This window comes from Phyllobates terribilis, unplaced genomic scaffold (assembly GCF_046119375.1).
Source record: "Phyllobates terribilis strain yellow unplaced genomic scaffold, ASM4611937v1 Scaffold_108__1_contigs__length_5656254, whole genome shotgun sequence".
In the NCBI taxonomy this organism is placed as follows: Eukaryota; Metazoa; Chordata; class Amphibia; order Anura; family Dendrobatidae; genus Phyllobates; species Phyllobates terribilis.
The window spans coordinates 1,553,217-1,577,533 of record NW_027362868.1 but is presented as its reverse complement, the minus strand read 5'-3'; the positions used below and the strand labels follow the sequence as shown (position 1 = coordinate 1,577,533).

Sequence of the window (24,317 nt, the reverse complement as noted above, 5' to 3'; positions counted from 1 at the left end):
ACCTCTAGATCCCTTACATGCCTGCACTTTTCGGCTTGCTGCTGCTGCAATCCACGCGTTTTAGATCTGCATAACTCCACCTCTTTAAACACAGCACCTTCACCCCCTGCTGTTCCCACCCGCCTCAACACCGTTGGAAGGGAGGAGAACCAATTAAGGCGGGGGGTGGGGTGGAACGAGCAGCTGTCTACCCTTAGCAGGAGGGCTCCTGATTACATACCTCTCCTGCTGCTGCTGCTGCTGCTGGCTGTCCAGCAGCAGACTGAAGGTGGCTGCTGCTGTGCACAGGTATATAAAGGCTCAGAGCCTATTATGACACGCGCAGCCAGCGTTCCATTGCCACATTCCATCTACTGCAGGCAGGATACCTGGCTGGCTGAATGTCGCTGAGAAGCTCACAGAGACCGCCATAAGCAACAGTTTAACAGAATGCCACAGACTAATCAACCAAACTTTTTGGGTTGGGTTCTCTTTTATAGTCTGCAGGCATTAAATGAAAGAAGTCAGTGTTCCAGCAGAGGGAGACAACGTTTCAGAAAAGGCATTGTAGCAAACCAAAAAAGAAATTTTAAGCGCAGCAGAGTAACCAGCGCACATACCTGTTAGCTCAGGTGAGTTTAAAAGGCTGCTGTTGATAACAAGGGCATTTGCTAAATAGATGGTGTGTGTGCAACAATATACTGAAAGGTCAATTATATTGTGCAGCTTATCTCACCACCTGTAGTTATTTAGGTGAAAGCTCCAAAATGCTTGCCTAATATGTCTGTTTATCCAAAAGGAAGTAAAAAGGGAGAGCTAGAAAGATAGCATTGCATCACATTACATGGCAATGCAATGCACAGTTGCTGAAGTTGAACCAAAATGAGCTTGTAATCTGGCTTCTGCAACTTTGAACATGAAAAATCCAATGAGGAGAAGAAAAGCAAAGCCAAAGAGTCCATCCCAAAATCCGACAAACAAGCAAAATGAACAAAAAACATTGAATTCAATTCTTTCTGATTTTAGAAACTGCATTAAAGAAGGGGTGCACCGGTCCTGGAGATACTGCAATACCAGGTCAATGCGTGGAGTGGACAGAGCAAGCTCTTTTTCCATCTCCCTGTTCTAAAAATCCATTTAATATATGGTCCCCAGATAGGGGACGTATCAGATATTAAACTGATAAGAACAGATACTACACTTGATCTTAGCCAAAAGGCCGAGAAGCGATAACCAGAATTGGTTTCAAACTACGGAGCCACCCAAGGATCCTGAAAAGTCCATTTGTGGAGATGAGCTCCTGGACTCCCGTTAAGAAGACATGTTGTCAACCTCTAGATCCCTTACATGCCTGCACTTTTCGGCTTGCTGCTGCTGCAATCCACGCGTTTTAGATCTGCATAACTCCACCTCTTTAAACACAGCACCTTCACCCCCTGCTGTTCCCACCCGCCTCAACACCGTTGGAAGGGAGGAGAACCAATTAAGGCGGGGGGTGGGGTGGAACGAGCAGCTGTCTACCCTTAGCAGGAGGGCTCCTGATTACATACCTCTCCTGCTGCTGCTGCTGCTGGCTGTCCAGCAGCAGACTGAAGGTGGCTGCTGCTGTGCACAGGTATATAAAGGCTCAGAGCCTATTATGACACGCGCAGCCAGCGTTCCATTGCCACATTCCATCTACTGCAGGCAGGATACCTGGCTGGCTGAATGTCGCTGAGAAGCTCACAGAGACCGCCATAAGCAACAGTTTAACAGAATGCCACAGACTAATCAACCAAACTTTTTGGGTTGGGTTCTCTTTTATAGTCTGCAGGCATTAAATGAAAGAAGTCAGTGTTCCAGCAGAGGGAGACAACGTTTCAGAAAAGGCATTGTAGCAAACCAAAAAAGAAATTTTAAGCGCAGCAGAGTAACCAGCGCACATACCTGTTAGCTCAGGTGAGTTTAAAAGGCTGCTGTTGATAACAAGGGCATTTGCTAAATAGATGGTGTGTGTGCAACAATATACTGAAAGGTCAATTATATTGTGCAGCTTATCTCACCACCTGTAGTTATTTAGGTGAAAGCTCCAAAATGCTTGCCTAATATGTCTGTTTATCCAAAAGGAAGTAAAAAGGGAGAGCTAGAAAGATAGCATTGCATCACATTACATGGCAATGCAATGCACAGTTGCTGAAGTTGAACCAAAATGAGCTTGTAATCTGGCTTCTGCAACTTTGAACATAAAAAATCCAATGAGGAGAAGAAAAGCAAAGCCAAAGAGTCCATCCCAAAATCCGACAAACAAGCAAAATGAACAAAAAACATTGAATTCAATTCTTTCTGATTTTAGAAACTGCATTAAAGAAGGGGTGCACCGGTCCTGGAGATACTGCAATACCAGGTCAATGCGTGGAGTGGACAGAGCAAGCTCTTTTTCCATCTCCCTGTTCTAAAAATCCATTTAATATATGGTCCCCAGATAGGGGACGTATCAGATATTAAACTGATAAGAACAGATACTACACTTGATCTTAGCCAAAAGGCCGAGAAGCGATAACCAGAATTGGTTTCAAACTACGGAGCCACCCAAGGATCCTGAAAAGTCCATTTGTGGAGATGAGCTCCTGGACTCCCGTTAAGAAGACATGTTGTCAACCTCTAGATCCCTTACATGCCTGCACTTTTCGGCTTGCTGCTGCTGCAATCCACGCGTTTTAGATCTGCATAACTCCACCTCTTTAAACACAGCACCTTCACCCCCTGCTGTTCCCACCCGCCTCAACACCGTTGGAAGGGAGGAGAACCAATTAAGGCGGGGGGTGGGGTGGAACGAGCAGCTGTCTACCCTTAGCAGGAGGGCTCCTGATTACATACCTCTCCTGCTGCTGCTGCTGCTGGCTGTCCAGCAGCAGACTGAAGGTGGCTGCTGCTGTGCACAGGTATATAAAGGCTCAGAGCCTATTATGACACGCGCAGCCAGCGTTCCATTGCCACATTCCATCTACTGCAGGCAGGATACCTGGCTGGCTGAATGTCGCTGAGAAGCTCACAGAGACCGCCATAAGCAACAGTTTAACAGAATGCCACAGACTAATCAACCAAACTTTTTGGGTTGGGTTCTCTTTTATAGTCTGCAGGCATTAAATGAAAGAAGTCAGTGTTCCAGCAGAGGGAGACAACGTTTCAGAAAAGGCATTGTAGCAAACCAAAAAAGAAATTTTAAGCGCAGCAGAGTAACCAGCGCACATACCTGTTAGCTCAGGTGAGTTTAAAAGGCTGCTGTTGATAACAAGGGCATTTGCTAAATAGATGGTGTGTGTGCAACAATATACTGAAAGGTCAATTATATTGTGCAGCTTATCTCACCACCTGTAGTTATTTAGGTGAAAGCTCCAAAATGCTTGCCTAATATGTCTGTTTATCCAAAAGGAAGTAAAAAGGGAGAGCTAGAAAGATAGCATTGCATCACATTACATGGCAATGCAATGCACAGTTGCTGAAGTTGAACCAAAATGAGCTTGTAATCTGGCTTCTGCAACTTTGAACATAAAAAATCCAATGAGGAGAAGAAAAGCAAAGCCAAAGAGTCCATCCCAAAATCCGACAAACAAGCAAAATGAACAAAAAACATTGAATTCAATTCTTTCTGATTTTAGAAACTGCATTAAAGAAGGGGTGCACCGGTCCTGGAGATACTGCAATACCAGGTCAATGCGTGGAGTGGACAGAGCAAGCTCTTTTTCCATCTCCCTGTTCTAAAAATCCATTTAATATATGGTCCCCAGATAGGGGACGTATCAGATATTAAACTGATAAGAACAGATACTACACTTGATCTTAGCCAAAAGGCCGAGAAGCGATAACCAGAATTGGTTTCAAACTACGGAGCCACCCAAGGATCCTGAAAAGTCCATTTGTGGAGATGAGCTCCTGGACTCCCGTTAAGAAGACATGTTGTCAACCTCTAGATCCCTTACATGCCTGCACTTTTCGGCTTGCTGCTGCTGCAATCCACGCGTTTTAGATCTGCATAACTCCACCTCTTTAAACACAGCACCTTCACCCCCTGCTGTTCCCACCCGCCTCAACACCGTTGGAAGGGAGGAGAACCAATTAAGGCGGGGGGTGGGGTGGAACGAGCAGCTGTCTACCCTTAGCAGGAGGGCTCCTGATTACATACCTCTCCTGCTGCTGCTGCTGCTGGCTGTCCAGCAGCAGACTGAAGGTGGCTGCTGCTGTGCACAGGTATATAAAGGCTCAGAGCCTATTATGACACGCGCAGCCAGCGTTCCATTGCCACATTCCATCTACTGCAGGCAGGATACCTGGCTGGCTGAATGTCGCTGAGAAGCTCACAGAGACCGCCATAAGCAACAGTTTAACAGAATGCCACAGACTAATCAACCAAACTTTTTGGGTTGGGTTCTCTTTTATAGTCTGCAGGCATTAAATGAAAGAAGTCAGTGTTCCAGCAGAGGGAGACAATGTTTCAGAAAAGGCATTGTAGCAAACCAAAAAAGAAATTTTAAGCGCAGCAGAGTAACCAGCGCACATACCTGTTAGCTCAGGTGAGTTTAAAAGGCTGCTGTTGATAACAAGGGCATTTGCTAAATAGATGGTGTGTGTGCAACAATATACTGAAAGGTCAATTATATTGTGCAGCTTATCTCACCACCTGTAGTTATTTAGGTGAAAGCTCCAAAATGCTTGCCTAATATGTCTGTTTATCCAAAAGGAAGTAAAAAGGGAGAGCTAGAAAGATAGCATTGCATCACATTACATGGCAATGCAATGCACAGTTGCTGAAGTTGAACCAAAATGAGCTTGTAATCTGGCTTCTGCAACTTTGAACATGAAAAATCCAATGAGGAGAAGAAAAGCAAAGCCAAAGAGTCCATCCCAAAATCCGACAAACAAGCAAAATGAACAAAAAACATTGAATTCAATTCTTTCTGATTTTAGAAACTGCATTAAATAAGGGGTGCACCGGTCCTGGAGATACTGCAATACCAGGTCAATGCGTGGAGTGGACAGAGCAAGCTCTTTTTCCATCTCCCTGTTCTAAAAATCCATTTAATATATGGTCCCCAGATAGGGGACGTATCAGATATTAAACTGATAAGAACAGATTTTTTTGATTGAATATATCTTTTATTAGCACAAAAAATAAGTTAACAGACAGTGTACAGTGCCGCAGCCCAGTACACACAGAATTCTACATCATATTTACATAGCATGAGGATACGACGCACTAACTAGACACATCACACCCCTATGCTACACAAAACACTCAATCTGAAAGAAAAAGCATGTCAATCAATACAGTACGACGAACCGTGATAAGGGATGGGGATTGGGAAAAAGGGGATGGGGAGGGGAAAATCACAGGCCCGAAGCTTTATTGAAAGACAAGACACATAAGGGGAGAGGGGGAGGAGGGGTTTAGTCCTCATCCTCGTCCTCCGGACCGTCCATGATGGAATAGTCTCTGAGCAGGCTGTGGATCAGCCTGCGGCAGTCCTGGATGGACATCCTCTCCCTCCTCAAGATGAACCGGTTCCTGGCGACCCAAACGGCATCCTTGAAGCAGTTCATAAGGCGCCAAGCCTCCTGGATGGCTCCGACGGTATGAACCCCAGGGAAGAGTCCGTAAAGCACAGAATGGTGCGATAGGCTCGCCCTGGGGACAGAGTTCCTCAGGTCATCCTCAAGTGCAGTCAATAGGCGCTGTGCAAATCCGCAGTCCCAAAAAGTGTGCAAAGATGTTTCCTCCACGAAGGGGCACCTTGGGCAGTACCGGGTCTTGCACAGGTTCCGGGCATGCATGAATGACCGGACGGGCAGTCCGCCCTGAATCGCCATCCACGACAAGTCCTTGTGCCCGTTGGTCAGCCTGTCAGACGACACATTTGTCCACACAGTCTCCAGCGTGTCCTGGTGAAGTCCTGTGATGTTCTCCACGTCATCCTTGGCTCTGATTAGCTTGTGGATAGTTTTGGGCTTCCACAAGTCGGGCTTGAGTCCCTCCAGTTGATGCTCCCCCACAAATCGAACGACGTCTCCGTAGAACCATGGCGTCGTCCAGTTGTAGGGGAAGGAGCTGTCCCACTTGTCCCAGCCGAGTCGCCTCCAAAGAGGAAGCAGGAAGAAGCGAGACATGGACCTGCCCGCGGAGCCATTCTTGACTTGCAAAGTCCGGCGGACACAATCACACACAAAAGAGGATCGCAGGAGGGTGGGGATATCTGGAACACCCTTCCCACCCTTGCGAGGCTCCTTGTACATGACGGCCCGCCTGACTCTGTCCATCTTGGATCCCCAGACAAAGTGAAACACTGTCCTGGTAATGGCCCTGCACACAGTGACGTGTGGGGGCCAGGCCTGCGCCGTGTACTGCAAGACGGGCAGGACCTCATTACGCAGGACGAGTGCCTTACCCTCACAAGTGAGGTGTCTGAGGCTCCAGAGTCCGATCCGTTGCTTCACCTTGGCCAAGCGTTCTTGCCAGGACTTGAGGGCCGCTCCTTCCTTCCCGAACCAGACTCCCAGCACCTTGAGGAAATCCGGTTGAATGTTGAAGGGGAAGGGGGCGGAGGAGGCCGGCTGCCAATCCCCGAAGAGCATGGCTTCCGACTTCCTGCAGTTGACTTTGGCCCCTGAAGCCCGGCCGAACCTCTCACACGTCTGGACGAGGGCGTCGACTGAACCACGATCAGCGCAGAAGACGGTGACATCGTCCATGTAGAGCGAGCACTTGACCTCGTGTCGTCCCGGACCCGGTGCGGTGATCCCTCTGATCTCTCCATTCTGCCGGATAGCCTCTGCGAAGAGTTCTATAACACAAACAAAAAGAAGAGGTGATAGAGGGCAGCCTTGTCTGACCCCAGAGAGGACAGGGAAGGGGTCAGTCTTCCAGCCGTTCACCAACACCGAGCTGTGGATATCAAAATACATCAGACGGACATACGAACAAAACATGTTACCCAGACCTAACCGGTGGAGAGCTCGGCCCATGAACTCGTGGGAAACCCGGTCGAAGGCCTTCTCCTGATCCAAGGAGACCAGGGCCGCGTGTGCGCGGCGGACCTTGATGTACTCGACCGTGTCCCGCACGAGAGCGAGGCTGTCTGCGATGCGACGTCCAGGGATGCCGCAGGTCTGGTCTGGGTGGATGATCCGTCCGATGACCGTCTTAAGTCGTGTCGCCATCGTCTTGGCCAGGATCTTGTAGTCCACGTTGAGCAGAGTGATGGGACGCCAATTCCTCAGGTCGCACCTCTCTCCCTTCCGCTTGTACAGGATCGTGACCATTCCTTCCCTCAAAGATGGAGGCATTCTACCCTCCACCACCATCTCCTCGTACAGGTCCAACAGGTCCGGACAGATGAGGTCTCCCAGCGCTACATAGAGCTCCGCTGGAAGACCATCACTGCCCGGGGTCCTGCCGGTCCTAAAGGATTTAGCGGCAGAGAGCAATTCGCCCACCATCAGAGGTTTGTCCAAGGCTGCCGTGCCTGCAGGATCAAGATGGTTAGTGATACCTGACAGGAACTTATCAGCAGCGTCGGGGTCGGTAGTCTTGTGGGAGTAGAGTTCGCTGTAGAAGTCGCTGACGACCCTCATCACGTCCTCCTTCCCACGTCGCATGTTTCCGCTCTCGTCTCGCAGCTCGTTCAGGGGCGTGTGACCGGCATGAAGTTTCCTGAAACAGAATGAGTTACATTTCTCACCCTTCTCCAGATTCTCCACTTTGGAACGGAAGACGATTCGCTTGGACTCCTCCTCAAAGTGCCTTTTCAAGCTCTTCTTGGTCTCCTCCAGCTCCTCCCTCACGTCCCAGCCGCAGTGAAGAAGGTCCTGCAGCGACCGCAGCTCGCGCTGCAGCCCTCTGAAGTCCCTCCTCTTCTCACACGCCTGTTGTCGACCCTTGGCCTGAAAGAAACAGCGAAACTCAAGTTTAACATATTCCCACCAATCAGAGACTGTTTGGAAGCTACCCTTGTAGGACTGCCACATTGCGTAGGCTGCTCTCAGCTCCTCCACGACTTCATCCTGAGCCAGCAGAGCACAATTCAGCTTCCAGGAGCCGGGGCCGGACGGAAAACCGTCGCCGAGGACACCTTGTAAGTGAATGGCTCTGTGGTCGGAGAAGAAGCAGGAGACCATCGAGTGCCTACTCTGCCTGACTGCCCGAGAGGTGAACACAAAGTCAATCCTGGAGCGGAGTGAGCCATCGGGTCGGCTCCACGAATAGTTCGTGGAGCCTCTCCCCATGGAGCCCACCACGTCCTGAAGAGAGGCCTCGGTTACCATCTCGATGAGCAGCTTGGACGTGATGTCCAACTTGGCAGATGTGCCAGAACTACGACCATCCTCCTCGATGGGGCAGTTGAAATCCCCGGCCATCACTAAGGTCCTGGTGGTGGCAAGCTGAAGCCGCAGGGTCTGGAAAAGCTCCAAACGCTCATTCTTCAGTGGGGACGCATACACGTTGATGAACCTGACAGGTTCTCCCGCCCAGTTGCCATCTACAACAAGAACCCTGCCGCAGATGAGCTCCTGGACGGACTCAAGCGTGAATGCGCCCCCCCTGATCAGAATTGCGACCCCCGCAGACTTGCAGTCACCCCCACCGGACCAGTAGGATGGACCGTGGGACCACTCCCTGGCCAGATGTTTGAAGGACCTAGAGGAGGGAAGGGAACATTCCTGCAACATATAAACATCACACAACTGGGAAGTAAGGAAGGCATAAATAGTCTGACGTCTGAACTTGTCCTTGATGCTCCTGACATTAATGGAAAATAAGTTAATATTAGCCATCATGTAGGGAAAAAAGAAAAAGTTAGCGCAGGCAATACACCTTAGTTACCACTCCGGTCGGGTGGTCCCTCGTCGGTGTTGACTGCTGGTGACGGGATCACCAGCAGGCCCTCTTCCTCCATCTGGTCAAGCAGCGCGGCCTCGATCTCGGCGACCACCAGTTCCTCCTCTTCTGGCTCGGCCACCAGGGTCTCAACCATGTGCTCCATCTCTTCTGGCTCAGGGAGGGTATCCTCCTTTTCGCCTACGAAATCCAGAATCTTCTTTTTGGAGGATTCAGTAGCAGGGCTGTCCTCCACCTTCCTCTTTCCCCGGGTTGGAACTGGGGAGACAAGAAGGGGAAAATCCTCCTCGGAATAGATAGCGGCGGGTGGAGGAAAGGTTAATTCCACCGCTACCATGGTCTGGGGAGGGAGAGTGGCTGCCGGGGCAGGGGAAAGGACACCTGCTGAGGAGTAGGGGAAGGAGTAAGAGGAAGTGGAATCCTCAGCAGGGGTGGCCGGGGTGGGGGGGGATTGGACGGGGGTGGCAGGGGGAGGGATCGAGAGAGGGGTGACAGAACTCTTACCCTCCTTTGACTTTTTCTTCTGCTTCGGAGCTGCTGGGACCGTCGCTGGGGCTTTGGCCACCGACTCCTTGACCGCTTTGGCCTTGGTCGTCTCGGCCTTGGCCGCTGGGGCCTTGGTCGTCGCGTCCTTGACCTTCACAGGCCTGGTCGTCGGGGCCTTGTCCTCCGTAGCTGGGGTCGTCGCAACCACCGATGCCCAGGATCTCTCACGCTTGGGGCAATCCTTGTACAGATGAGCCGCCAGCCCACACAGGTTGCAGGACGTCTTCTTCAGGCAGTCCTTCGAGCTGTGTCCCGTCACTCGACAAATCCTGCAGGCATCCTCCTTGCAGTCCTTCATCTCGTGGCCATTCTTGCCGCATCTCCTGCAGTTCTGCGGCATGTCCGGGTAATAGATGAGGCCGTAGGAGTTGCCCAGGGAGAAAGTCGGGGGCAGGTGCCGAAGTCCGTCTGAGTACGCCAGGTCCCTGTGAAGTCTAACGGTCACCGACCACTTACCTGTCCAGAAGCCGAGTCCATTCAGGATGTGAGAGGGTTCCTTCACAACCAAACAGAAGCGTCTCAGGAAGGTACAGATGTCTTGGCCTGGGGTGTGCGGGTTGCGCATGGAGACCGTGATCCTCCTTTCGTCCCTCTGGATAGGGCAGCTACCTGTAAAGGCAGAGAAAGAATTATCCGGTCCTTTTGCGCTTACCATTTCCCAGAACCTCCTGCAGGTGTTCACAGTGGCGAAGGTGACGAAGAAGATCCCCGTCAAGAAGGTCTGGATGCTGAGGGTGTCCGACCTGGAGAAGCCTCGATCCAGCAGCATCTTCTGGCAGAACACGTCCGAGGACATGTCCGGCACCCTCCCATCCACTTCCTTCAGCTTCAGGGCCACCGTCTGCCGCATCCATGGCTCCAGGGCTGGAGCTTCGTGGCGGGGCTTCTGGGGTCCCTTCTGCTGGCCAGTCGTGGAGGCAGAGTCCTTGGGGTCAGAATCGGCTCCTGGCTGGGCCCTCCTGGCTGTCCCCTGCTCCAGGCTCTTCTTTTCGGCCTTCATCGCAGCGCTTGCCATGGCTTTCCTCCTGCAGTTACTTCTTGGAGCTGGATCTGGAACTCTTCCCGGAATGGGTGGAGCTATGCAGATTCTTCTCCAGTCGTGTTCTGGACAAATTCCCCGAAAGGTCTTTGTCTCGATGATTTTCTTCCTCGAAGATTCCACAGGACAGCCCGATTCTTCTCCGAGTCTTCGTCTTCTTCTGGATTCTTTAGAGCTTCTTCCTCCCACCGATATCCGCCTTCCTTCTCCGATGTCAGCTGGGCTCCGAAGCTCTTCTCCTTCCGAGTTCGATCGCTCTCGTCAAGTGTAGATCGTAGCTCTTGTGTTCTTAAAAGAACAGATACTACACTTGATCTTAGCCAAAAGGCCGAGAAGCGATAACCAGAATTGGTTTCAAACTACGGAGCCACCCAAGGATCCTGAAAAGTCCATTTGTGGAGATGAGCTCCTGGACTCCCGTTAAGAAGACATGTTGTCAACCTCTAGATCCCTTACATGCCTGCACTTTTCGGCTTGCTGTTGCTGCAATCCACGCGTTTTAGATCTGCATAACTCCACATCTTTAAACACAGCACCTTCACCCCCTGCTGTTCCCACCCGCCTCAACACCGTTGGAAGGGAGGAGAACCAATCTTAAGGCGGGGGGTGGCGTGGAACGAGCAGCTGTCTACCCTTAGCAGGAGGGCTCCTGATTACATACCTCTCCTGCTGCTGCTGCTGCTGGCTGTCCAGCAGCAGACTGAAGGTGGCTGCTGCTGTGCACAGGTATATAAAGGCTCAGAGCCTATTATGACACGCGCAGCCAGCGTTCCATTGCCACATTCCATCTACTGCAGGCAGGATACCTGGCTGGCTGAATGTCGCTGAGAAGCTCACAGAGACCGCCATAAGCAACAGTTTAACAGAATGCCACAGACTAATCAACCAAACTTTTTGGGTTGGGTTCTCTTTTATAGTCTGCAGGCATTAAATGAAAGAAGTCAGTGTTCCAGCAGAGGGAGACAACGTTTCAGAAAAGGCATTGTAGCAAACCAAAAAAGAAATTTTAAGCGCAGCAGAGTAACCAGCGCACATACCTGTTAGCTCAGGTGAGTTTAAAAGGCTGCTGTTGATAACAAGGGCATTTGCTAAATAGATGGTGTGTGTGCAACAATATACTGAAAGGTCAATTATATTGTGCAGCTTATCTCACCACCTGTAGTTATTTAGGTGAAAGCTCCAAAATGCTTGCCTAATATGTCTGTTTATCCAAAAGGAAGTAAAAAGGGAGAACTAGAAAGATAGCATTGCATCACATTACATGGCAATGCAATGCACAGTTGCTGAAGTTGAACCAAAATGAGCTTGTAATCTGGCTTCTGCAACTTTGAACATGAAAAATCCAATGAGGAGAAGAAAAGCAAAGCCAAAGAGTCCATCCCAAAATCCGACAAACAAGCAAAATGAACAAAAAACATTGAATTCAATTCTTTCTGATTTTAGAAACTGCATTAAAGAAGGGGTGCACCGGTCCTGGAGATACTGCAATACCAGGTCAATGCGTGGAGTGGACAGAGCAAGCTCTTTTTCCATCTCCCTGTTCTAAAAATCCATTTAATATATGGTCCCCAGATAGGGGACGTATCAGATATTAAACTGATAAGAACAGATTTTTTTTTTTTTTTTTAAACCATTCAGGTTAGTTTTATAGCAAATCAGTAGGATATACCAAAACTGTTGCAAAAAAAACTTCTCATCATCATGGCCATATTTATTAAGCATAAAGTAACCTAATATTACAGAAAGAAGAACATCTTATTAATATAAACCAAAAGATCACTGAAATTTTACAATATGCCTCCACTTTTTAAATTTCCACATTCCCTCGGCATCTGTTCCACCACCGCTACTACTATCCATCTTGTAAATCAAAAATAGCCTAGAAAGAATAATCCTAATACATTCATTTACTGTAATTGATTTCCTTTTGAATACACAAAGATTCCTCACATCCCACAAACTTTCTAACACACAAGCCATAATTAACCACAAAACTCTCTCCTTTACACGTCCACTTGCACCAATACCAAACATAACCACACGCCAATCCACAAAAGTCACTCCCGCCAAACTCCTACACAACCCCCCTACACATTTCCACACGTCTTGCGCAAAATTACAATTCCACATCAGATGCATAACCGTCTCACAACCATTACATCCATCTCTTGGACAAACATCCGACATAATCAAACCTCTCTTCTTTTGAACGTCCCTAACTGGAAGAATATTGTGAAACGCCATCCACACTACATCCTTCTGTTTGTTGGACATCCCATACATACCCAACTTTCTCCAAGCATCCGCAACCTCATTCCCTCTCAAACCAACAATATTAGACTCGACCTCATTTGCACACAATTTCCTATACACCCTCTTAGTCATTCTAAACTCATCCACCGGCACACTCAGCAAATCATACTTCTTGACAAACTTTTCAATCACCTCATACCACACCGGACACTTAAAAGACACAGGCACTCTCGCATCCCTCTTTCTCCAACCTAACCCATACAACATCCATCCTGCAGAATAACTTGCCATACATGCACCCTTATTACCTTTACCCAACAATACCACAATCGTCTTAATATAATGGAGCCCTAAAAAAACCTCAACATTAGGAAATCCCAAACCACCATGCTGGCAGGCCTTATAAAGGCTTTCCCTCTTCAGCTTCTCCATCTTGCTGCACCAGAAAAAAGAAAAAATCATTTTCTCAACTCTCTTCACTTTCCTAAAAGGGGATGGAAAAAATATGGCCACAAAAAGCAGAATGGGTAAGATCACTGCTTTGATAACTAGAACTTTGCCCCGCAAAGAAAGATCTCTCATTCTCCAAAAATTCAGTTTTCGCTCAACACGCATACCACACTCGTCCCAACTCTCATTTCCTTTCAGATCATCATTGAAAAATACCCCTAAAATCTTAATTGCACTCTCCTCATACTTAACACCTTCCATACGAATACTGTCATCTCCAAAGCATTTGAAACTACACTTAGTCCAGTTAACTCTAAAACCTGATGCACCACAGAAAAAATCCAAAAGCAACCTCACCCTACTCATTGAAGCCATACTTTCACTCACCATCACAACATCATCCATGTAACCTAACACCTTCACATGCTTACCCCCACTCCCAGGCACTAACAATCCTCTCATCATTTTCTCACGTCTCACTAAACACAGCAAAGGCTCAATCACACATACAAACAAGACAGGGGACATAGGGCACCCCTGTCTTACACCAGACCTAATCATCACTTTGTCAGACAACCATCCATTCACTAAAAACTCACTTGACACATAATCATATAAAGACTTAACTCCATTCAGAAAAACCCTAGGGAAACCCATCCTCTCCAATACTTTAAACAGAAACACATGCGAAACTCTATCAAAAGCCTTTTCAAAATCAATTGCTAACACCATACACTTCTGCTTTCTAGTCTTACAATCCCCAAGCATATCCCTTAACAATAACAAATTATCACTTATACTCCGACCAGGCACGGCACACACTTGGTCATCCTCCACAACCCTACCAATCACCTCACGCATACGATTTGCTAACAATTTACTGTAGACCTTATAATCAGCGTTAAGCAATGATATGGGTCTCCAGTTCTCCAAACGCTTTTTCTCACCCTTCTTAAACACAAGAACCACTATACCCTCTTTCATACTGTCACACAAAACACCATTCATCCACATATACCTACAAACCTCAGTCAAGTCCTTACCCAAAAACTCCCAAGCTTTCACATACAGCTCCACAGGCAACCCATCCTTCCCAGGCGTCTTATTCTTTTTAGCACTCATAACAACATTCCTCACCTCATCCAAAATAACATCCTCACACAAAGCATCACATTCATCCGAACCAAGTCTCTTCTCCATACCACTCAATACATGCGACACAAGTCCAGGATCAATCCATTTCTCATCGTACAACTTACTATAGAAGCCATTCACCTCATTCAACACATTCTTCCCAACCACACTAGATCCATCTTCACCTACCACTTCACTCAAATCCAACTTCCTTCCATTCATTTTTTTAAAAAAGTACCTGGTGCACTTTTCATTCTTTTCCAAATGCTCTAACTTGGTACGGTAAATAATCTCTTTACCTTTTTCATCCAGAAGACATTTTAACTCATTCTTAGCAACCTCAAGCTGATCAGACATATCCATTCCTTTCCTAACACACCCACGCAACCAATCAATCCGTCTACTTAAGTCATTAAATCTATTACGATATCTGGCAGCTTTTTTGTAGCCCCATTTTTTAAAGAAAGTTTTTAACTGTAATTTCACCCAATCCCACCATTCAAGCACACTACCAAAATCACGCTTACGCCACCTCCAACTTGCATACCTTTTCTCCAACTCACTCATCACCTCCTCATCCTCCAACAACCTCGTATTCAATTTCCAAACCCCACCCCCAAACACCATGTCCCCATTCGCACTAAAAACTCCACGCAAACACTCATGATCAGAAAAAGGTACCTTATGTTGAACATAACTTGAACAAACCATATTTTTGGAAAATAACATCCTATCTATTCTCGATGAAATATTACCACGGTCAGCATAATATGTAGGCGGTGGTGGAATGCCATACTCAAGTATTGCAGCGTCTAAGAAAGAAAAATCAGAAATAAGTTGAGATAACTTTTTTCCCGTAATGTCCACATTACCTTCTGTGACACAATTACAGTCACCAACAAAAACTGTAGGAATTTTTCCAGGGAGAAAAAAACTCAATTTCTCAAGAAGAGCAAGCCGCTCCTCTTTTTTAGTAGGACAATATAAATTAATCATTCTAACCTTCCACCCCCTATAACTCAAAAAAACAATAATGCAGCGACCCACCTCCACAACCGTGTAACTATCAATAGTAATATTCTTATTACCAACTAAAATCCCCACACCATCATTTTTGTTAAAGCTGGACCCCGACCAAACATACTGGCCATAAGGCCAGTCCTTATCCCCTCGAGATTCAGTAATCCCACACTCTTGTAGACAATAGACATCTGCACTCAAACCCTTTAGATAATCCAGAACTGTTGTTCTTCGGGTAACAGATCTAATTTGCCTAACATTAAGGGACACAATGTCCCATCCAGAATGATGCGGCATAACTAAAGGGGATCACACATAACCTGAAAAAAAAAGAAAGAAAACATCAACTCAACCTTCATCAAGCAAAGCAAAGCTATTACCATCTGGCTGAATGCCAAATGTAACAATGTCAGGAGAAAATACATCTGACGGGTAAGCACGAGAGTCCACCGGGCTATCACACACGGCAGCAATGGATGAACACTCAGTCCTTGGCTTCTTCTTGACCACATCAGGATCCTCCTCATCAGAGAAACGGACAGCAGACAAGTCCCCTTGGCCACCGCCCCCGATCTCCTCTGAAGCAGTATTGCACCAAGATATGACAGGAGAATTGGACAAGTCCATTTCCCCCTCACCACGGACACCAAACTGGGGAGGGAAAGGTGACATCACCTCAGGAATCACCATGTCAAAGCCTCCTGATGCAGGAGGCTGAAGCTGGGCATCTTCAAATATGTCGTCCATCTGAGTGCCATCCTCTTCCTCTTGGGGAGCAGTTGCCTCCCCGACATCCGGAAGGGGACCTTGTGGAACCCTAGTAGAAGTCGAAGGAACAGCAGGCCCCTCCGCGACCACTTGAGCAAAAGACTTAGGAGTGGTTCTAGCTTGACACTGCCTAAGAACATGCCCCTCCTCACCACAAGCATCACACTTTACCTGGTTCTTGCAGTCTTTCGCCATATGACCAGACGTGTTACACTTCCTGCAGGTTGGCGGATACCTGCAGGACTCCTGGACATGACCATACTTGTTACATCTTCTGCAGAAAAAAGGAGCATCAGGAAAGTACAAGAAACCAGTGTCTCTCCCAATAGAGAAACACATAGGAGGATAATGTATGCCCCCTGGCCCCTCGGGGTCTGTAGCAAAACGAACAAAGTACTTGTATTTGCCAGTCCACAAGCCTTCTTCATTCGAGATCTTGTGGGAAAAATGCACATAAGTACAATGCCTCCTCAAGAATAAAGTAATGTCCTCCTGGGGGATAAAGGGATTGTGCATAAACACAACAACAGGAACATCCCCCTTTGAATAGAGGACAGTAAAAGTGAGTCCATCTAGGAGGGAGTTCTCAGTATGGCCTTTCAAGGTTCTATAAAGATTTTGGCAAGCAGCCATAGTAGAAAGAACCAGCACATACCTTCCATGACTTCTAAATTCCTGCAGGCAAAGAATGTCCGACTTCTTAATCTTCAATGCTTCATAGAAGATGGCATTCACCAGGTAGGACATGGAAAAATGTCCCTTCTTCTCCTCGGAAATCTCAATGCGAAATCCATTCTTGACCCGGGGGTCCCCGATCCCAGCAAATTTCAGCTTGACTCCCATAGTCAGCCACGGAAATCGCCTTCCCGTTTCCTCCTCACTCTCCCCCTATAGCAGCATCCAGCTTAAGCCACCGGAGTGGCAATGCTGGAAGGCCGAGGGCTAGCACTCAAGGAACCTGATGTCCAGACACTTGATCTGAGCCAAAAGGCCGAGAAGCGATAACCAGAATTGGTTTCCGACTACGGTGCCACCCAAGGATTCTGAAAAGTCCATTTGTGGAGATGGCCACCTGGACTCCCGTTAAGAAGACATGCTGTCAACCTCTAGATCCCTCACATGCCTGCACTTTTCGGCTTGCTGCTGCTGCAATCCACGCGTTTTAGATCTGCATAACTCCACCTCTTTTAGCACAGTACCCTCAACCCCCGGCTGTTCCCACCCGCCTCAACACCATTGGAAGGGAGGAGAACCAATTAAGGCGGGGGGGGGGGTGGAACGAGCAGCTGTCTACCCTTAGCAGGAGGGTTGCTGATTAATTACCTCTCCTGCTGCTGCTGCTGCTGGCTGTTCAGCAGCAGACTGAAGGTGGCTGCTGCTGTGCGCAGGTATATAAAGGCTCAGAGCCTATTATGACACGCGCAGCCAGCGTTCCATTGCCACATTCCGTCTACTGCAGGCGGGATACCTGGATGGCTGAATGTCACTGAGAAGCTCACAGAGACCGCCATAAGCAACAGTTTAAAAGAATGCCACAGACTAATCAACCAAACTTTTTGGGTTGGTTTCTCTTTTATAGTCTGCAGGCATTAAATGAAAGAAGTCAGTGTTCCAGCAGAGGGAGACAACGTTTCAGAAAAGGCATTGTAGCAAACCAAAAAAGAAATTTTAAGCGCAGCAGAGTAACCAGCTCACATACCTGTTAGCTCAGGTGAGTTTAAAAGGCTGCTGTTGATAACAAGGGCATTTGCTAAATAGATGGTGTGTGTGCAACAATATACTGAAAGGTCAATTATATTGTGCAGCTTATCTCACCACCTGTAGTTATTTAGGTGAAAGCTCCAAAATGCTTGCCTAATATGTCTGTTTATCCAAAAGGAAGTATAGAGGGAGAACTAGATAGATAGCATTGCATTACATTACATTACATGGCAATGCAATGCACAGTTGCTGAAGTTGAACCAAAATGAGCTTGTCATCTGGCTTCTGCAACTTTTAACATGAAAAATCCAATGAGGAGAAGAAAAGCAAAGCCAAAGAGTCCATCCCAAAATCCGACAAACAAGCAAAATGAACAAAAAGCATTGAATTCAATTCTTTCTGATTTTAGAAACTGCATTAAAGAAGGGGTGCACCGGTCCTGGAGATACTGCAATACCAGGTCAATGCGTGGAGTGGACAGAGCAAGCTCTTTTTCCATCTCCCTGTTCTAAAAATCCATTTAATATATGGTCCCCAGATAGGGGACGTATCAGATATTAAACTGATAAGAACAGATACTACACTTGATCTTAGCCAAAAGGCCGAGAAGCGATAACCAGAATTGGTTTCCGACTACGGTGCCACCCAAGGATTCTGAAAAGTCCATTTGTGGAGATGGCCACCTGGACTCCCGTTAAGAAGACATGCTGTCAACCTCTAGATCCCTCACATGCCTGCACTTTTCGGCTTGCTGCTGCTGCAATCCACGCGTTTTAGATCTGCATAACTCCACCTCTTTTAGCACAGTACAATCAACCCCCGGCTGTTCCCACCCGCCTCAACACCGTTGGAAGGGAGGAGAACCAATTAAGGCGGGGGGGGGGGTGGAACGAGCAGCTGTCTACCCTTAGCAGGAGGGTTGCTGATTAATTACCTCTCCTGCTGCTGCTGCTGCTGGCTGTCCAGCAGCAGACTGAAGGTGGCTGCTGCTGTGCGCAGGTATATAAAGGCTCAGAGCCTATTATGACACGCGCAGCCAGCGTTCCATTGCCACATTCCGTCTACTGCAGGCGGGATACCTGGATGGCTGAATGTCACTGAGAAGCTCACAGAGACCGCCATAAGCAACAGTTTAAAAGAATGCCACAGACTAATCAACCAAACTTTTTGGGTTGGTTTCTCTTTTATAGTCTGCAGGCATTAAATGAAAGAAGTCAGTGTTCCAGCAGAGGGAGACAACGTTTCAGAAAAGGCATTGTAGCAAACCAAAAAAGAAATTTTAAGCGCAGCAGAGTAACCAGCTCACATACCTGTTAGCTCAGGTGAGTTTAAAAGGCTGCTGTTGATAACAAGGGCATTTGCTAAATAGATGGTGTGTGTGCAACAATATACTGAAAGGTCAATTATATTGTGCAGCTTATCTCACCACCTGTAGTTATTTAGGTGAAAGCTCCAAAATGCTTGCCTAATATGTCTGTTTATCCAAAAGGAAGTATAGAGGGAGAGCTAGATAGATAGCATTGCATTACATTACATTACATGGCAATGCAATGCACAGTTGCTGAAGTTGAACCAAAATGAGCTTGTCATCTGGCTTCTGCAACTTTTAACATGAAAAATCCAATGAGGAGAAGAAAAGCAAAGCCAAAGAGTCCATCCCAAAATCCGACAAACAAGCAAAATGAACAAAAAGCATTGAATTCAATTCTTTCTGATTTTAGAAACTGCATTAAAGAAGGGGTGCACCGGTCCTGGAGATACTGCAATACCAGGTCAATGCGTGGAGTGGACAGAGAAAGCTCTTTTTCCATCTCCCTGTTCTAAAAATCCATTTAATATATGGTCCCCAGATAGGGGACGTATCAGATATTAAACTGATAAGAACAGATACTACACTTGATCTTAGCCAAAAGGCCGAGAAGCGATAACCAGAATTGGTTTCCGACTACGGTGCCACCCAAGGATTCTGAAAAGTCCATTTGTGGAGATGGCCACCTGGACTCCCGTTAAGAAGACATGCTGTCAACCTCTAGATCCCTCACATGCCTGCACTTTTCGGCTTGCTGCTGCTGCAATCCACGCGTTTTAGATCTGCATAACTCCACCTCTTTTAGCACAGTACCCTCAACCCCCGGCTGTTCCCACCCGCCTCAACACCGTTGGAAGGGAGGAGAACCAATTAAGGCGGGGGGGGGGTGGAACGAGCAGCTGTCTACCCTTAGCAGGAGGGTTGCTGATTAATTACCTCTCCTGCTGCTGCTGCTGCTGGCTGTCCAGCAGCAGCAGACTGAAGGTGGCTGCTGCTGTGCGCAGGTATATAAAGGCTCAGAGCCTATTATGACACGCGCAGCCAGCGTTCCATTGCCACATTCCGTCTACTGCAGGCGGGATACCTGGATGGCTGAATGTCACTGAGAAGCTCACAGAGACCGCCATAAGCAACAGTTTAAAAGAATGCCACAGACTAATCAACCAAACTTTTTGGGTTGGTTTCTCTTTTATAGTCTGCAGGCATTAAATGAAAGAAGTCAGTGTTCCAGCAGAGGGAGACAACGTTTCAGAAAAGGCATTGTAGCAAACCAAAAAAGAAATTTTAAGCGCAGCAGAGTAACCAGCTCACATACCTGTTAGCTCAGGTGAGTTTAAAAGGCTGCTGTTGATAACAAGGGCATTTGCTAAATAGATGGTGTGTGTGCAACAATATACTGAAAGGTCAATTATATTGTGCAGCTTATCTCACCACCTGTAGTTATTTAGGTGAAAGCTCCAAAATGCTTGCCTAATATGTCTGTTTATCCAAAAGGAAGTATAGAGGGAGAGCTAGATAGATAGCATTGCATTACATTACATTACATGGCAATGCAATGCACAGTTGCTGAAGTTGAACCAAAATGAGCTTGTCATCTGGCTTCTGCAACTTTTAACATGAAAAATCCAATGAGGAGAAGAAAAGCAAAGCCAAAGAGTCCATCCCAAAATCCGACAAACAAGCAAAATGAACAAAAAGCATTGAATTCAATTCTTTCTGATTTTAGAAACTGCATTAAAGAAGGGGTGCACCGGTCCTGGAGATACTGCAATACCAGGTCAATGCGTGGAGTGGACAGAGAAAGCTCTTTTTCCATCTCCCTGTTCTAAAAATCCATTTAATATATGGTCCCCAGATAGGGGACGTATCAGATATTAAACTGATAAGAACAGATACTACACTTGATCTTAGCCAAAAGGCCGAGAAGCGATAACCAGAATTGGTTTCCGACTACCGTGCCACCCAAGGATTCTGAAAAGTCCATTTGTGGAGATGGCCACCTGGACTCCCGTTAAGAAGACATGCTGTCAACCTCTAGATCCCTCACATGCCTGCACTTTTCGGCTTGCTGCTGCTGCAATCCACGCGTTTTAGATCTGCATAACTCCACCTCTTTTAGCACAGTACCCTCAACCCCCGGCTGTTCCCACCCGCCTCAACACCGTTGGAAGGGAGGAGAACCAATTAAGGCGGGGGGGGGGTGGAACGAGCAGCTGTCTACCCTTAGCAGGAGGGTTGCTGATTAATTACCTCTCCTGCTGCTGCTGCTGCTGGCTGTCCAGCAGCAGCAGACTGAAGGTGGCTGCTGCTGTGCGCAGGTGTGACACCCCAGGGGTCTGGTTGTCACAGTGATAGAGATATTACGTCTGAGAGCAGGTGGGAGGTCCTTTGGTCAGGGATCCTGTGCATGCCACACCTCCTGCCCAGCCTTGGGAGGGGAAGAACTTCCCCTGTATAAACCCGGGGCTGAGGCAGGGTTAGTGAGTCCAGGAAGAGTAGAGACAAGAGCAGCATAGGAAGCAGCAGAGTCACAAGGAGTCAGGGGCTGGCAGCTAAAGAGCTCGCCCTGACTAAGAAGATTCTTTACCGGACCCGGAGTCCGAGGCTGTGGGGACTAACTTCTACCCAGCAGCAGAATCCGTTAGGCAGGGGATTTCAGGTCCCCTGGCCCAGAAGCCCGAAGGCCCGGTCACACGCGTGGGACCAGCACCGCCATCGTGGAGCGGAAGCCATTAGAAGGCCCCGAGTCACCGGCCATACGGGTGAGCACCACACGGTACACTCAGGGACGTGGGCTACTTACATCAGCTTCTAGCAAGGTAGCCAGAAGAGTACAGTCAGCTTGGGAGGCCTACAACTACGCCTGGCCAGGGGAGATCCCATCTGCTCAAGGACTGACCAGGCCCCGTTCGCTAGCAAGTACTCCGGGAGGGTCTATCGTTGTTACCAGTAAAGACCCTGAACGCTACCATACCGTCTCTGAGTGGTTCCTGCTACCCCCATCATCCACGTCGGCTGCCCTGAGGCCATACCCCTCCCGTTGGGGGTTATACTATCACGCTGCACCATCCTTCCACCGGCCTCAGCGGTCTGCCCTGCAGCAGCAGCCCCCTGGCTGCATTCAACGGGTGGCGTAGTCATCAACCATTTTCTACCGCTAACAGACTGCCGTCCAGTTTGACTCCCTGGGCACGGACCGGGTCACCGCCACGAGACTACAACCCTAAACAGATCCGGCTCCGGGTAAGCTCCCGCGTGCGCAACGCAGCGCGACACAGGCCCAGGGGCGCGTCAACTTTGGCGTAGTCGGCAGGATCACGTGCCCGCAACCACCGGGTACTGCGTGCCTGAAAAGCAAAGACTGTTCAAACTTACCAGTGGTGAAGATTCCCGCCATCGGTGAAGATTCCCGCCATCCGGCGCCATCTTCAGCCTTCTTCCCGCCATCGGTGAAGTTTCCCGCCATCCGTGGAGTTTTCCCGCCATTGGACGCCATCTTGAGGACGCCGCGCGGGAAGAAGAGGGGCGTGGACTCCGAAAGCGCGCGAGAACTGAAGCCCCGCCTCACGTCCGGACGTTGCGTAAGGTCCTGGAAGGAGCCCAGCAGACGCCGACGTCACAGGAGCGCGACGGAAGGTCCTCAACCCTGACGATCCACTGCGGAGCCGCGGCCTACGGAACAGGATCATCGCAAGGTAGGCCACGGTCCACTAGGGGGGAGGAAGATGTCGGATACGGAGGAGAGCTCCACTGCCTCAACCCCCGCCAGCGCTACCGCTGTTGCAGTTATGCCCTTCACCATGCCCTATATCCCGGGAGCAGCTTGGCTACCCCAGTACTCAGGGGAGTCACATACCCTGCATGACTTTAGAGAAAAGCTGGATAGCCTCTTCCAGGTGTACCCCCTCACAGAAGAGCAAAAAGTGAGCATCCTGGTGGCCCAACTAACTGGGGCAGCCAAAAGGGAAGTAAAATCCTGGCCACCTGGGAGGAAGACTGTCGCAGGGATACTAACCCGGCTGAAGGACACCTTTGATACCCGCACCTCAGCCGAGATTAAACTTAGATTCTACGGGTGCAAGCAGCGAGCGCATGAGAGTATAAGGGACTATGCACTCAACCTACAAGAGGCCCTGAGGGCCATTAAGCAGACCGACCCTAATGGAGTGGGAAACGAGGACAGGCTGTTGACCGAACAATTTATAGAGGGTTTATATTGCAATGCCCACCGCACCCAGTTGCGGGCAATGGCCTTACAGGACCCTCATCTAGAATTTGCACAGTTCAAGGACAGAGCCATCCGGGTGCTCCGAGAACCGGCACCAGGTGGCGTTGTGACCCACAGACGCCCCACTACCACTTACTACCAGGAGGCGGCGCCCTTGTCAGCAGGGCCTGTGGGAGCTGATGCGCAGGCTTTGGACAATGACCCGGCTCCAGACCTACACCATCAGGTCCAAGAGCTAGCTAAAAGCGTTGCTGCGCTAACCCGAACTGTGCAGTCTTTACAGGTTTCCACTCCAGGGAAGATCCAGCTGGCATCCGGACCGGAGGACATCCCGTGGCGTCGACCAAGGAGGACCCCACCGGCCAGAGGAAGACCCAGTGACCGATACAGCGAGGACGGACGACCCATCTGCCGCCGCTGCAATCAACCCGGACATATGGAAAGGTACTGTTCTTTAAACGGGCACAACCTGGGGTAGAGGGCCAACCCCCAGGAAAAAGATCACCAGGCCCATCGAACTGGCGCGACAGATATGTGGGAGGATGTCCAGTCTTGCCTGTGGTACTGGATGGCATTCCCATGAGTGCCCTACTGGACACCGGGTCACAGGTCACCACCATCCCGTACGTGCTCTTCAAGCAGTACTGGAATGACTCGGATATTACCCGCTACCCTGACGACGACTTGAGTATCATCGCCAGCAATGGTCAGCCCGTGCCACAGATCGGATTTAAAGAGGTGACCATCAAAATTGGTAGAGTCGAACTGGCCGCACAGGGACTGATCATTGTAGATATTGACAAACATGAGAGTCACCCAAAAATAACTCTAGGAACTAATGTAATTGAAAATTGTCTTGCAGAGGTGATTTTCCTTTTACAGCAGGTTGCCAAGAATGCCAGCTCCGGCGAGCAGCGGGTGCTCCAGAAAGAGATCCGGGCACTGATGCAACGGCAACAAGTGGAACTCTCCGGCGGTGAGATTGGTAGCGTAAGAATGTGTGACCCTTTTCCTATTGCCA

The 24,317-nt window shown here is 48.6% G+C and overlaps 7 non-coding genes and 2 pseudogenes across 7 annotated transcripts; all 9 read right to left on the bottom strand.

Annotated features, from left to right (window-relative positions):
- Positions 1–1,019: 1,019 nt before the first annotated feature.
- On the bottom strand, positions 1,020–1,210 carry LOC141199206 (U2 spliceosomal RNA). Its single transcript, XR_012270964.1, has one exon. It is a non-coding gene; the product is annotated as a U2 spliceosomal RNA (small nuclear RNA).
- A 1,115-nt stretch (positions 1,211–2,325) lies between these two features.
- Positions 2,326–2,516, bottom strand: LOC141199205 (U2 spliceosomal RNA). The gene has a single exon (XR_012270963.1). It is a non-coding gene; the product is annotated as a U2 spliceosomal RNA (small nuclear RNA).
- A 1,115-nt stretch (positions 2,517–3,631) lies between these two features.
- On the bottom strand, positions 3,632–3,822 carry LOC141199204 (U2 spliceosomal RNA). Its single transcript, XR_012270962.1, has one exon. It is a non-coding gene; the product is annotated as a U2 spliceosomal RNA (small nuclear RNA).
- Positions 3,823–4,937: 1,115 nt separating this feature from the next.
- LOC141200824 (U2 spliceosomal RNA) lies at positions 4,938–5,131 on the bottom strand. The gene has a single exon (XR_012272533.1). It is a non-coding gene; the product is annotated as a U2 spliceosomal RNA (small nuclear RNA).
- A 5,564-nt stretch (positions 5,132–10,695) lies between these two features.
- On the bottom strand, positions 10,696–10,773 carry LOC141200972 (U2 spliceosomal RNA; annotated as a pseudogene).
- A 1,117-nt stretch (positions 10,774–11,890) lies between these two features.
- Positions 11,891–12,067, bottom strand: LOC141200894 (U2 spliceosomal RNA; annotated as a pseudogene).
- A 6,115-nt stretch (positions 12,068–18,182) lies between these two features.
- Positions 18,183–18,373, bottom strand: LOC141199203 (U2 spliceosomal RNA). The gene has a single exon (XR_012270961.1). It is a non-coding gene; the product is annotated as a U2 spliceosomal RNA (small nuclear RNA).
- Positions 18,374–19,494: 1,121 nt separating this feature from the next.
- LOC141200699 (U2 spliceosomal RNA) lies at positions 19,495–19,685 on the bottom strand. Its single transcript, XR_012272412.1, has one exon. It is a non-coding gene; the product is annotated as a U2 spliceosomal RNA (small nuclear RNA).
- A 1,123-nt stretch (positions 19,686–20,808) lies between these two features.
- LOC141200698 (U2 spliceosomal RNA) lies at positions 20,809–20,999 on the bottom strand. Its single transcript, XR_012272411.1, has one exon. It is a non-coding gene; the product is annotated as a U2 spliceosomal RNA (small nuclear RNA).
- Between the last annotated feature and the right edge of the window lie 3,318 nt (positions 21,000–24,317).